This window comes from Tamandua tetradactyla, chromosome 8, assembly GCF_023851605.1.
Source record: "Tamandua tetradactyla isolate mTamTet1 chromosome 8, mTamTet1.pri, whole genome shotgun sequence".
In the NCBI taxonomy this organism is placed as follows: domain Eukaryota; kingdom Metazoa; phylum Chordata; class Mammalia; order Pilosa; family Myrmecophagidae; genus Tamandua; species Tamandua tetradactyla.
The window spans coordinates 88,943,117-88,954,073 of NC_135334.1; positions in this window are offsets into that span (position 1 = coordinate 88,943,117).

The following is a 10,957-nucleotide window of genomic DNA, read 5'->3' on the forward strand; positions in this document are numbered from 1 at the left end:
CTTTAGTAGTTAATTTCATTGGAGGGAGCATGGTAAGTAGAGAATGGGACTTATATAAACTCTTCATTTTCACATTTATTGAGGATTTCTTTTTTGCCCTACCGAATACATGGTTACATTTTATGAGTTTTCCATAAGTACTTGAAAATAATGTATATTCTCAGTTTGTGGGTATAAAGTTGCAGATGCAGCTATTCAAGCAAGTTTTTAACCCTGTGATCTGTCATTTGTGAGAAAGGTGGGTAAATCTCATACTATTATTATCAATTTGCTTTTGTAATTGTTCTTCATTTTTTGTTTCATATGTTTTATATTTTTCTAAGATATGTTGTTAAGGCATAGAGGTACATCACTATTATATCTTCTTATAATATGTGTAACTTCTCTCTTCATCCTGATCAATGCATTTCACTTTAATTTCTATTTTGACTGATACTAATTGTTACACCTGCTTTATCTTTGTTAACATTTCTCTTGTCATTTTGTGTCAGTCGGAAGGAGAGACACCTAAAAAGATATCAACCCATTCCAATACAGGTGTCAGGTCACCAGCAGAAGCACAACTCACATAGATTCTGATGTAGAGATGTTTTATTCATATAGAGAAGAGACAGCACAAGGTTATCTTCACTAGTGAACCAGGGACAGCTGTACCACTGGGGTGGGAGGTGAATGTCATGAAACCTGCATCCCAGAGTCAGACTCTTTCCAGTGACTGTTTACATATGCTCAGGAAATTAGGGGAAGGAATGTACCAGCAGTCCTCTTTTCTACTAAGGGATTGTGGCTGCGTTTTATGTCACCAGGCTGACACACCTGGTCCTAAGCACAGAATTTATTTGTGAGTCCCAGGGAGAGGTGGCAGATGATGCTAGGACTGCCCCCCTACAACATTTTGTTATTGATTTGTCTCTTTTTTATACAACTCTTACCTGGAGTTTTTTTTTCTTAATCCAATCTGAAATTTTCTGCCTTTTGTCAGGGATAGTTGACCCATTAAACTTTATTGAGATTTCTGATGATTGGTAATATTCATACCATTTCATTTTAATTTTTACATACCATACTCTTTTTTTGCAATTTTTAAATTTTGTTGGATTGACTGTCCCATTGTTTTATTCTCTGGTTATCTAGAAATTGTGTATCTGCTATCTATTCTCCTAATAGTTAATGCTAATTTCTAACATACTTATTTAGCATATTTTTCTAAAAAGGTGTAGAGTTAATATCTGTAGCTTTCCTATTAACAAGACAACAATCTTGGCTTATTCCTCTGTTCTTCACTACTTTTCTTGCCCATGTTGTAATCAGGGTATTTTTGTTACAGATTATGATTACTTTTTTTCATTTTATGCATTAGTAACAAACAGATTTAATAACAAATTCTTGCTTACCACTGCCTTTTGTGTCCTATGTCTGACTCTCTCAAAATCATTTTTTATTTTGCTATATTATATGTTCGAGTAATTCTTTTAGAGAATCTATATGTGGCAAACTTTCTGAATCCTTGTAAGTTCAAATATTGAGTTTGGTTGGGCAGATGAGTAGAACATATGGAATAAAAATAAATAATGGGGGGAACAAATGTTAAAATAAATTTAGTTTGAAATGCTAGTGATCAGTGAAAGCTAGGGGTAAGAGGTATGGTATGTATGATCTTTTTTTTCTGTTTTCATTTTATTTCTTTTTCAGTTGTCTTTTTATTTTTTTTCTTATTTGATGCAAATGTTCTAAGAAATGACAAATATGCAACGATGTGATGATGCTGTAAATTACTGATTATATATGTAGAACGGAATGATCATGTGTTAATGTTTTTGTTTGTTAAATTTTTTTAATTAATAATAATAAAAAAAAGTTTGGTTGGGGATAGACTTAGGGTTAAAAATTTATTTTTCATCTGAACTTTGGAGATACTCTAACAGTGTTTTCTAGCACAAAGTTTGAAAAAAACTATAAGATTTTTTGGCAGATAAGATTTTTTGCCTTTTTATGGAGACCTTTATATTTAATTTTACTTTTTTTGGGGGAGGGGGAGGGATACATGGTCCAGGAATTGAACCCGAGTCTCCCACATGGAAGGCGAGCATTTTACCCCTGAACCCTCTAAGCACCCTTATATTTAATTTTAATCCATGAAATAAAAAAATTTCATTTGGTCCATTTTTCATTCTTTTTCCTGCTATTCAATGAGATTTTTCATTCTATAAACATATTTTTCTTGCAACTCAGTGAAACTTTCTTATATTATTTCTTTGAGTATTTCTCCACCACTATTTTCTCCTTGATTGATTCTCCATACTTCCAATATAGTCTTTCATTTTTAACATGTCTCTTTTTTTCTCTTATGTTCTTACAGATTTCCTAAATTTTTATCTTTCATGTACTAATTTCAGCTTTTACCAGGTTCTTTGTTTGCTTTTATATTGCAGAAACAAAAGCATGTTGGGCAATTGCATCTTTATTTTCCAAGAAAATGTATCTTTATATTCTTGTTTTATGTTTGCTTCTTTTTCTTATAGTAATTTCACTGATGAGGAAACTGAGTTACAAAAAGGTTAAGTTGCCCAAGGTTACAAAACATAGGTGTAATTAGAATAAAAGATTCTTCTATTCATTGAATGATTAAGTTATAAAAAGTAAGATACTAAAGTGTGCTTTTTCAAGGTATCATTTATGTAATAGAATATGTATGTAAATTTGAAAATGTATAGAATATTTATTAAATGACAAGATGAAATTGGAAAAACATATTGCCTCTAGGGGGAAACTAAGTGGCTAGGGGATAAGAAAGGAAGAGACTTTTCAATCTATACCCTTTCATGCCTTTTAAATTCTGCAGTTGTACCTGTAATACCTATGCAAAAACATTCTTTTAAATAAAAATAAAGAGAAGGGCATTTAACCACTCCACTGGGAAATACTAGAGGATAGAATAATTTATTGGGGGGGGGGGGAGCGTTCCACACAAAGAGAAGGGCTAGTGCCAGTGCCAGAACAGAGAGCAGAGCATGCCTCGCCCATTTCAGGAATAGCAAGGAGGTCAGGACAGAGTGAGTGGTGGGAGGAGAAATAGGAAAGAAAAGAGATTTTGGCTTTTATTTTGAGTGGAAGGGTTGGGATGAGGGGGTTGGTCTACAGTGCAATAGGATCTGAGCTGTGTTTTTAAGTGATTGTGCTGGTTTGAAAGAATGTATGGTCCCTAGAAAAGCCATGTTTTAATCAAAATTAAAGGCAGAATAATCCCTATTCAATACTGTATGTTTGAAACTGTAATCAGATCATCTCCCTGGAGATGTGATTTAACCAAGAGTGGTTGTTGAGCTGGATTAGGTGATGACCTGTCTCCACCTATTTGAGTGGGTCTTGATAGGTTTCCGGAGTCCTATAAAAGAGGAAACATTTTGGAGAATGAAGGAGGTTCAGAGGGAGCAGAGAATGCTGCAGCACCATGAAGCAGAGAGTTCACGAGCCAGCGACCTTTGGAAGTGAAGAAGGAAAATGCCTCCCGGGGAGCTTCCTAAAACCAGAAGCCAGGAAAGAAAGCTAGCAGATGATTGCATGTTCACCATGTGTCCTTCCAGCTGAGAGTGAGTGCCTTCTCACTCAAGAGAGAAATACTGAACTCCATCGACCTTCTTGGACCAAGGTATCTTTCCCTGGATAGATGCTTTTAATTGGACATTTCTATAGACTTGTTTTAATTGGGACATTTTCTCAGCCTTAGAACTATAAACGAGCAACTTATTAAATTCCCCTTTTTAAAAGCCATTCTGTTTCTGGTATATTGCATTCTGGCAGCTAGCAAACTAGAACAGTGATCATTCTGGCTACTGTTTTAACAATAGACTAGTACACTATGGGAGGAGGGTGTGAAAGCAGGAACATCACTGAGGAGGCTATTATTATAGTCGAAGTGAGCTGTGGTGGCTTTGAGCAGGGTAATAGCAGTGGTGATGATGACAAATAGTCAGACTCAGGTATTATTTCAAAGGTAGAAGCAATACCTTCTTTCCTTTTAAATGGTCTAGATGTGAAGTGTGAGAGAAAGAGGAACCAAGGATGATTTTTTTTTTTTGGTCTGAGCAACTGATAGAATAGAGTTGCCATTTATTGAAATAAGTAAAACTATATGAAGAGCAGGTTTGGAGGAAGAAAAACAGTATTGGGCATATAAATTTGAAGTATTCTCCAAGTGGAGTTATCAAGTTGGGTTTGGAAAAGGATTTCAATTGGGAGTAGGGTTGCTGTCAAAACTAGAAATAGGAATTTGGAAATCATCAGCATATAGATGCCATTTAAAATAATGGGAAGGTAGGGTGGGCCACAATGGCTCAGCAGGCAAAGTTCTCATCTGCCATGCTGGAGACCCAGGTTGGATTCCGGTGCCTGCCCATGCAAAATAAAAAAAAAAGATGGGAAGGTAGATGGAGAAGAGGGCTGGGCAATGAACTCTTGTACATTCCAATATTTAGAGGTCAGGAAGAGGAAGAGGAATAAATCCAGAGGTCTGAAGGAGTGGCCTGTGAAGTAGAAGGAAAATAAAAGGGATGTGATGTCCTGGAAGCTAAGTGAAAAAATGTTTCATGAAAAAGGTAGTGATTGATTGAGTCATATGTTGCTGAGAGGTTAAGCTAAAACTGAAAAATAACCATTGGATTTAGAAACATGAAGGTTGATAACCTTGCCAAAGATGGTTGGGACAAAAGTCCTATGAGAGTGAATTTAAGAGAGAATAGAAAAAGGAGAGATGTTTATTTGGTGCAAAATTTATATTTTAAGGGGCGGGCCACAGTGGCTCAGCAGGTAAGAGTGCTTGCCTGCCATGCCCGAGGACCTGGGTTCGATTCCTGGTGCCTGCCCATGTAAAAAAAAAAATATATATATATATATATTTTAGGTAGCACATTATCTAATTTAACTTGTATGGTAAGTTTATTTGAATACCATAATTACATGGAATCTTAAAAATGGTGTGAGATCTTGTTGGTTTGTCAAGTTAGTGTGATGACCTGATATATTCCAAAGTAAGTTGGGCAGAGAATAAAAAAGTATTTGCAAAGTCCCCTTGAGGGGGCTGAGAAGAAAGGAGGAAATATTCAACTTCCCCATCTGGGGAATTCCCGATATTCTCATAAGTAGTGGGGATAACCAATATAATAGGCTGAACCCTCGATCTCGGGGTTTGCCTTTATGAAACTTTATTCCTGCAGAGGAGAAGCTAAGCCTACTTACAGTTATGCCTAAGGGTCACCCCTGGAGAACCTCTTTTGTTGCTCAGATGTGGCCTCTCTCTCTCTAAGCCAATTCAGCAGGTGAATTCACTGCCCTCTCCACTATGTAGGATATGACTCCCAGGGGTATAAATCTCTCTGGCAAAATGGGACAGGACTCTCAGGATGAGCTGGGACCTAGCATCATAGGATTGAGAAATTCTTCTTGACCAAAAGGGGAAGAGGGAAATGATACAAAATAAAGTTTCAGTGGCTGAGAGATTTCAGAGTTGAGAGATTATCTTGGAGGTTATTTTTATGCATTGCATAGATATCCCTTTTTAGTTTATGGTATATTGGAGTGGTTAGGGGGAAGTACTGGAAACTGTCAAACTGTGTTTCAGTAATTTTGATTCTTGAAGATGATTGTGTAATGATATAGCTTTTACACTGTGACTATGTGATTGTGAAAACTTTATGTCTGATGCTCCTTTTATCCAGGGTTTGGACAGAGGAGTAAAAAACATAAGGAAAAAAATAGATAAATAATAGGGGGATAAAGGGTAAAAAATTTGGGTAGATTGAAATACTAGCGGTCAGTTAGAAGGAGGGGTAAAGGGTATAGAATGTATGAGTTTTTTCTTTTTATTTCTTTTTCTGGAGTAATGCAAATGTTCTAAAAATGATCATGGTGATAAATACACAACTATGTGATGATATTGTGAGCCATTGATTGTGTACTGTGGATGGCCTGTATGTGTGAAGATTTTTCTCAATGAAAATATTTTTTAAAAAAAGGGAAAAGAGGAAAGGAAGCAGAAGTAGAGAGAATAAACTCTTTTGAGAAGTTCTGCAATAAAAGGGAACTGAAAAAAATAGCAGGATTTGAAGGAGGAAGTGAGGTCAAGGAGCATTTTTAAAGATGGGCTATATTAAAATATATGACTGTCAGCATTTTCTAATGACATGACCCAATATCATATTCTTCTACAACCTCCTATTCCACTTTTCCTCTGAAACTGTTCGGTTCTAAGAAAATTGCTCTACTTACTCAACCAGTTTTTTGAACCATTGTCCAGAGGCATGGATCAGAGGCATCACATCAATTTGTGCTGGTCAAATCCCAACCACAGATATTCCATATTCCTACTCTTTATAGGGAATTTATAATTAGACACCTGATTTCACTGACAGCCTTCTTCAGAGATTCTTGAATTAGAATCTGCACTGGTCTTTGTTAGTGATGCAGATAACTAGCCTCCACCCCAGGCCTGTGGTTCAAAATCTTTTTAAGTACACAGAGGTGTGGGAACTACTGCTACATCTTGTCCCCTTTGCTGGTTCTCCTCACTTCTTTTGCTCCACATCTAGTACCATCCTCTGGCATTCCCGACTGTGGAAAGCCATTTTCGGTATACTATCCTAGCTCAGTCTCAGGTATGATTCTACTAGTCATCATTTGACCCAAGGATCTTTGACAGTATATAAAAGATACTTCTGCCCGTAGACTCACAGACTCATAGATGAAGGAGTCAGACAGCAATCCTAAACCTATTTGAGTTGCCTTGGAAGACAACTACACAGAAAACTTTGTGGTTGGATGTTTAACCAAACAGTGATGGGGCTAGAGAAATTGAGGAAAGTCTACTACTTAAACTTTGAATATGTGAAATAAAATTTAAAAAAATAGACCCCCTGGGACCATCTGGAAAGATATTTGAAATGTCAGATAGCAAGCTTAAAGATAGAATTAAAGTTCTTCAAATATTTTTCAAAAATAGTGTGAGCATAATGGCAAAAAAATTTATGAGCATTATATAACTGTTAGAGCCAGTCATCATCTCAAGTAGTGCAAGACAGACCAGGGTTTGAATTTTATCTCTGCCTTCAACTGACTTTAGGCCAGTAGGTTTTCCAACTTCTTTGAGTTTCATTTTTTTTCTCATTTAATCTCATATAGTGGAAAATATGTCACCTACCACATAGAATTGTTGTGAAGATTAAATAAAAAGCATTCTGTATAGTACCTGGAACATTATATATATTCAGTAAACAGTGGCTATTAGTATCATGGGAGATTTCCCTACCCTGTGATCTATGTTTAAATATTGGAAACTTAGTAAAATTTGGCTTGAGGACTTGGGTTTAAATTTATGTTTTAAGCAGAAGAATGAGGTTTACCAATCCTGTATTAAAAGTTTTGGAAAACTCTGGTCAAAGCGATTTGGTGATTTGAAAATGAGATGCAAAGATATAGTAGGACAAGACTAGTCAGTATTAAAATAAGATGGAAGCATTTCCTGTCCCCCTCCAACATCCTCTCTGCCAAGTGAAATTAGCATGTTTCTAAAGCTCTGAAAGTGAGAACTTTTCTGAAAAGCAGAGTTGGAGTTGAGTAAGGGAGGTGCTATTTAAAGTCACAGAGAAAAGCTCTTCAGACATATGATAATAATTAGACAAAGATTAAGAAACAAAACAAAACAACAAGCAAAATATTCCAAACACAGTATGCCTGGAGGTGGAGTTAAAAGTAAAGGAACTGAGAAAACTTTCTATCCTCTGGTTCTTCCTGTTAATTTTGCATCTTCTCAAGCTTAAAGAAGTAAAAATAAAAAGCAATTGTCCTGTTTAATGTAATTCTAAATCAGAAGTAGCCCCTTAGCATTTCCTCCCACTTACTTCTTTCTTCCTGCCTGCACCTAGGAAACTCAAAGGACCACATAAAGGATTACATTCCTAGTATCATAAAACCAGTCACCTCACTCCTGCTACCTGTCATCTGTTTGAGAAACAACCAAAGGCCTCTAAAGCTATCCAACACTATTTAGTGAACTCCTTTCTTTCACGAGCTCTGTTCTGGTTTCTGGACATTCACCCTATCTCCCAGGCAGCCTGTGACAAAGACACAGAGCTACTCAGTAGAAGCAGAAACTCCAGTGAGGAACTTGGGTTGCTTCTGGTACCACTATTTCTGGAGGGGAAGGAAAGGGCCCTAAGCCAACTTTTAGAACACTATGTTGTTCTGTCTTTTCCACTAAGGTCTGTTTTGTGGTTATGATTTATTTGAAATTTTATTGGATACCAATGACAGCCATTGAAATATTTGTCATGTTCACAGGCCCAGACATTGACAATGATGACTTGTTTTGTATCATGTGATGATTTCGACCCCAGTTCATTTATGGTATATTGCATTTCACCAGCTTTAGCAAACTAATGGAACACTGGGTTATTAAGGAATGAGCCTTGACAAACATATCTTCACTCATGAGTTTGAATTGGAGAATATGAGAAGATGCAATAAGTCACAGATAAGAACAGAAGCTCAAAAGTCCAAAGGAGAGACCCAGATGGACCATGAGGGTTTGAAGGGAATAATGGCAAGTTATGAAGATAAAGAAACCACAAGCTAAAGAAAACATAAAAGGTCATAAGTTAACTGGTAGTAGGGAGAGAAACAGGTACAGAGAAGAACAGAGAGGTAAAGAATAATCATGTCACACTAAAGAGATGGTTCTTGAATTTTTACTGCTGAGGGCCTGTTTTGGATTCCTTGTGACCACTTGGCCCCTATTTCCATGGGACCCAGTCCTACCATGGTTCCTGTCATTTGTAAGTCAATCTTTAAATGGCTCTAATTAAAGCAGAAGGGAATTTATTTTAACAAAGTATTTACTATTTGCCAAAGTATTAGCACTATAATCAAATTTACAGGTGGCTAGAGAATAAAGTTTGCAAATAAGACAGCTGGAAACAATAGTGTGCTTGTTGCAAGAATGATCTGGACAGATTGCTGCCTCTCAGACAGAAGGGAAATGTGATCACTGATAGCTTTTGGTCTCTTTATCCCAGGGCTGAGGATTCAAATTCCAAGTAGGCAGCAAATAACTGTCCTATATGATGTCACAGGCCTGTCACCAATTTAAATTCCAGATTATGACAATTTAAATTCCAGATTATGGTTTTACCAAACTAGTCAAAGTGGAAGAAGGATTCCAAAAAAAAAAAAAAAGAGAGAAAGAAAGAGAAAAGAAGTTGGGGTAGTAAGAAAAGGAGAAGGAGGAAAAGATCCTGGGAAGGTATTCTTGTTTGCAAGCTGCTGGAATGTGATATACCAGAAACAGAATGGCTTTTTAAAAGGGGAATTTATTATGTTTCAAGTTTACAATTCTAAGGCTGTGAAAATGTCCAAATTAAGGCATCCAGGAAAAGATACTTTGGTTCAAGAAGGCTGATGATGTTCAGGGTTCCTCTCTCAGCTGGAAAGACATGTGGTGATGTCTACTAGCTTCTCTCCAGGAATCTTTAATGGTCTCCCTGGGGCTCTGTCCATTCTGTTGGCTCTGTTGGTTCTGGGTCTTTAAAGCTTTTTCCAAAATGGTTCCCTCTTAAAGGTCTCCAGTAAGCAACCACACTTTGAATGGGTGGAGACACATCTCCTCATGGAAACCATCTAATGAAAAGTAACCACCCATAACTGGATAGGTCACATCTCCATGGAAACAATAAAAAAGACCCAACAATATTGAATGAGGACTAAAGACATGGCTGTTCTGGGGTATACAACAGACTCAAACCAGCACAGAAGGTAAAACAAAAACTGTCCACTTCCCAACAACATGTCTCTGTCATTTCTTGTGTTGCCTTTCCACAGAATTGAAATTCCTGCCTTTTTTTTTCCTATGAGTATCTTTACTCCAGCCATCCCATAATTCTGTTATTGAATGATTCTCTGCTCCTTGCGACCAAAACAGCTAAGTCAAATTGCTTAGGAAAATGGTGCTGTTCTGCTTTTCCTTGTCTATGTACTGCTGAAATTATTGAAATTGCTCAAAAAAAAAGACTCTAACTTCCTTCTTCAGGGATGTTTAGCCTTGATGGATACTCTTTTTTTGGAAAATATTTTTATTACGAAATCTTCACACACACACAGTCCATACATGGTGTACAATCAATAGCTCACAATATCATCACATAATTGTATATTCATCACTATGATCATTTTTAGAACATTTGCATCACTCCAGAAAAAAAAAGAAATAAAAAAAACCCTCATACATCCCATATCCCTTACTCTTCTCTCTCATTGACCACCTGTATTTCAGTCTACCCAACTTTTTACCCTTTATCTCTCCCCTATTATTTATTTATTTTTTATCCTTATTATTTTACTCACTTGTCCATACCATGAATAAAAGGAACCTGAGACATAAGGTCACATTGTGAAAGTTGTATCATTATACATTCATTTTCAAGAATCAAGGCTAGTGGAACACAGCTCAACAGTTTCAGGTACCTCTCTCCAGCCACTCCAATGCAGCATAAACCAAAAAGGGATATCTATGTGATATATGAGAATAACCTCCAGGATAACCTAACAACTCTGTTCGAAATCTCTCAGCCACTGAAATTTATTTTGTCTCATTTCTCTCTTCCCTCTTTTGGTCAAGAAGGATTTCTCAATCCCATGATGCTTGTCCCTCTTCATCCTGGGGGTTCTGTCCCATTTTGCCAGGGAGATTTACACCCCTGGGAGTCCTGTGTAGTGGGGAGGGCAGTGAGTTCACTTGCTGAGTTGGCTTAGGGAGAGAGGCCACTTCTGAGCAACAAAAGATGCTCTCTGGTGGTGACTTTTAGGCCTAATTATGAGTAGACTTAGCTTCTTCTTTGCAGGAATAAGTTTCATAGGGGTGAACCCCAAGATCAAGAGATTGGTTGTCCCCACTGCTTATGAGAATATCAGG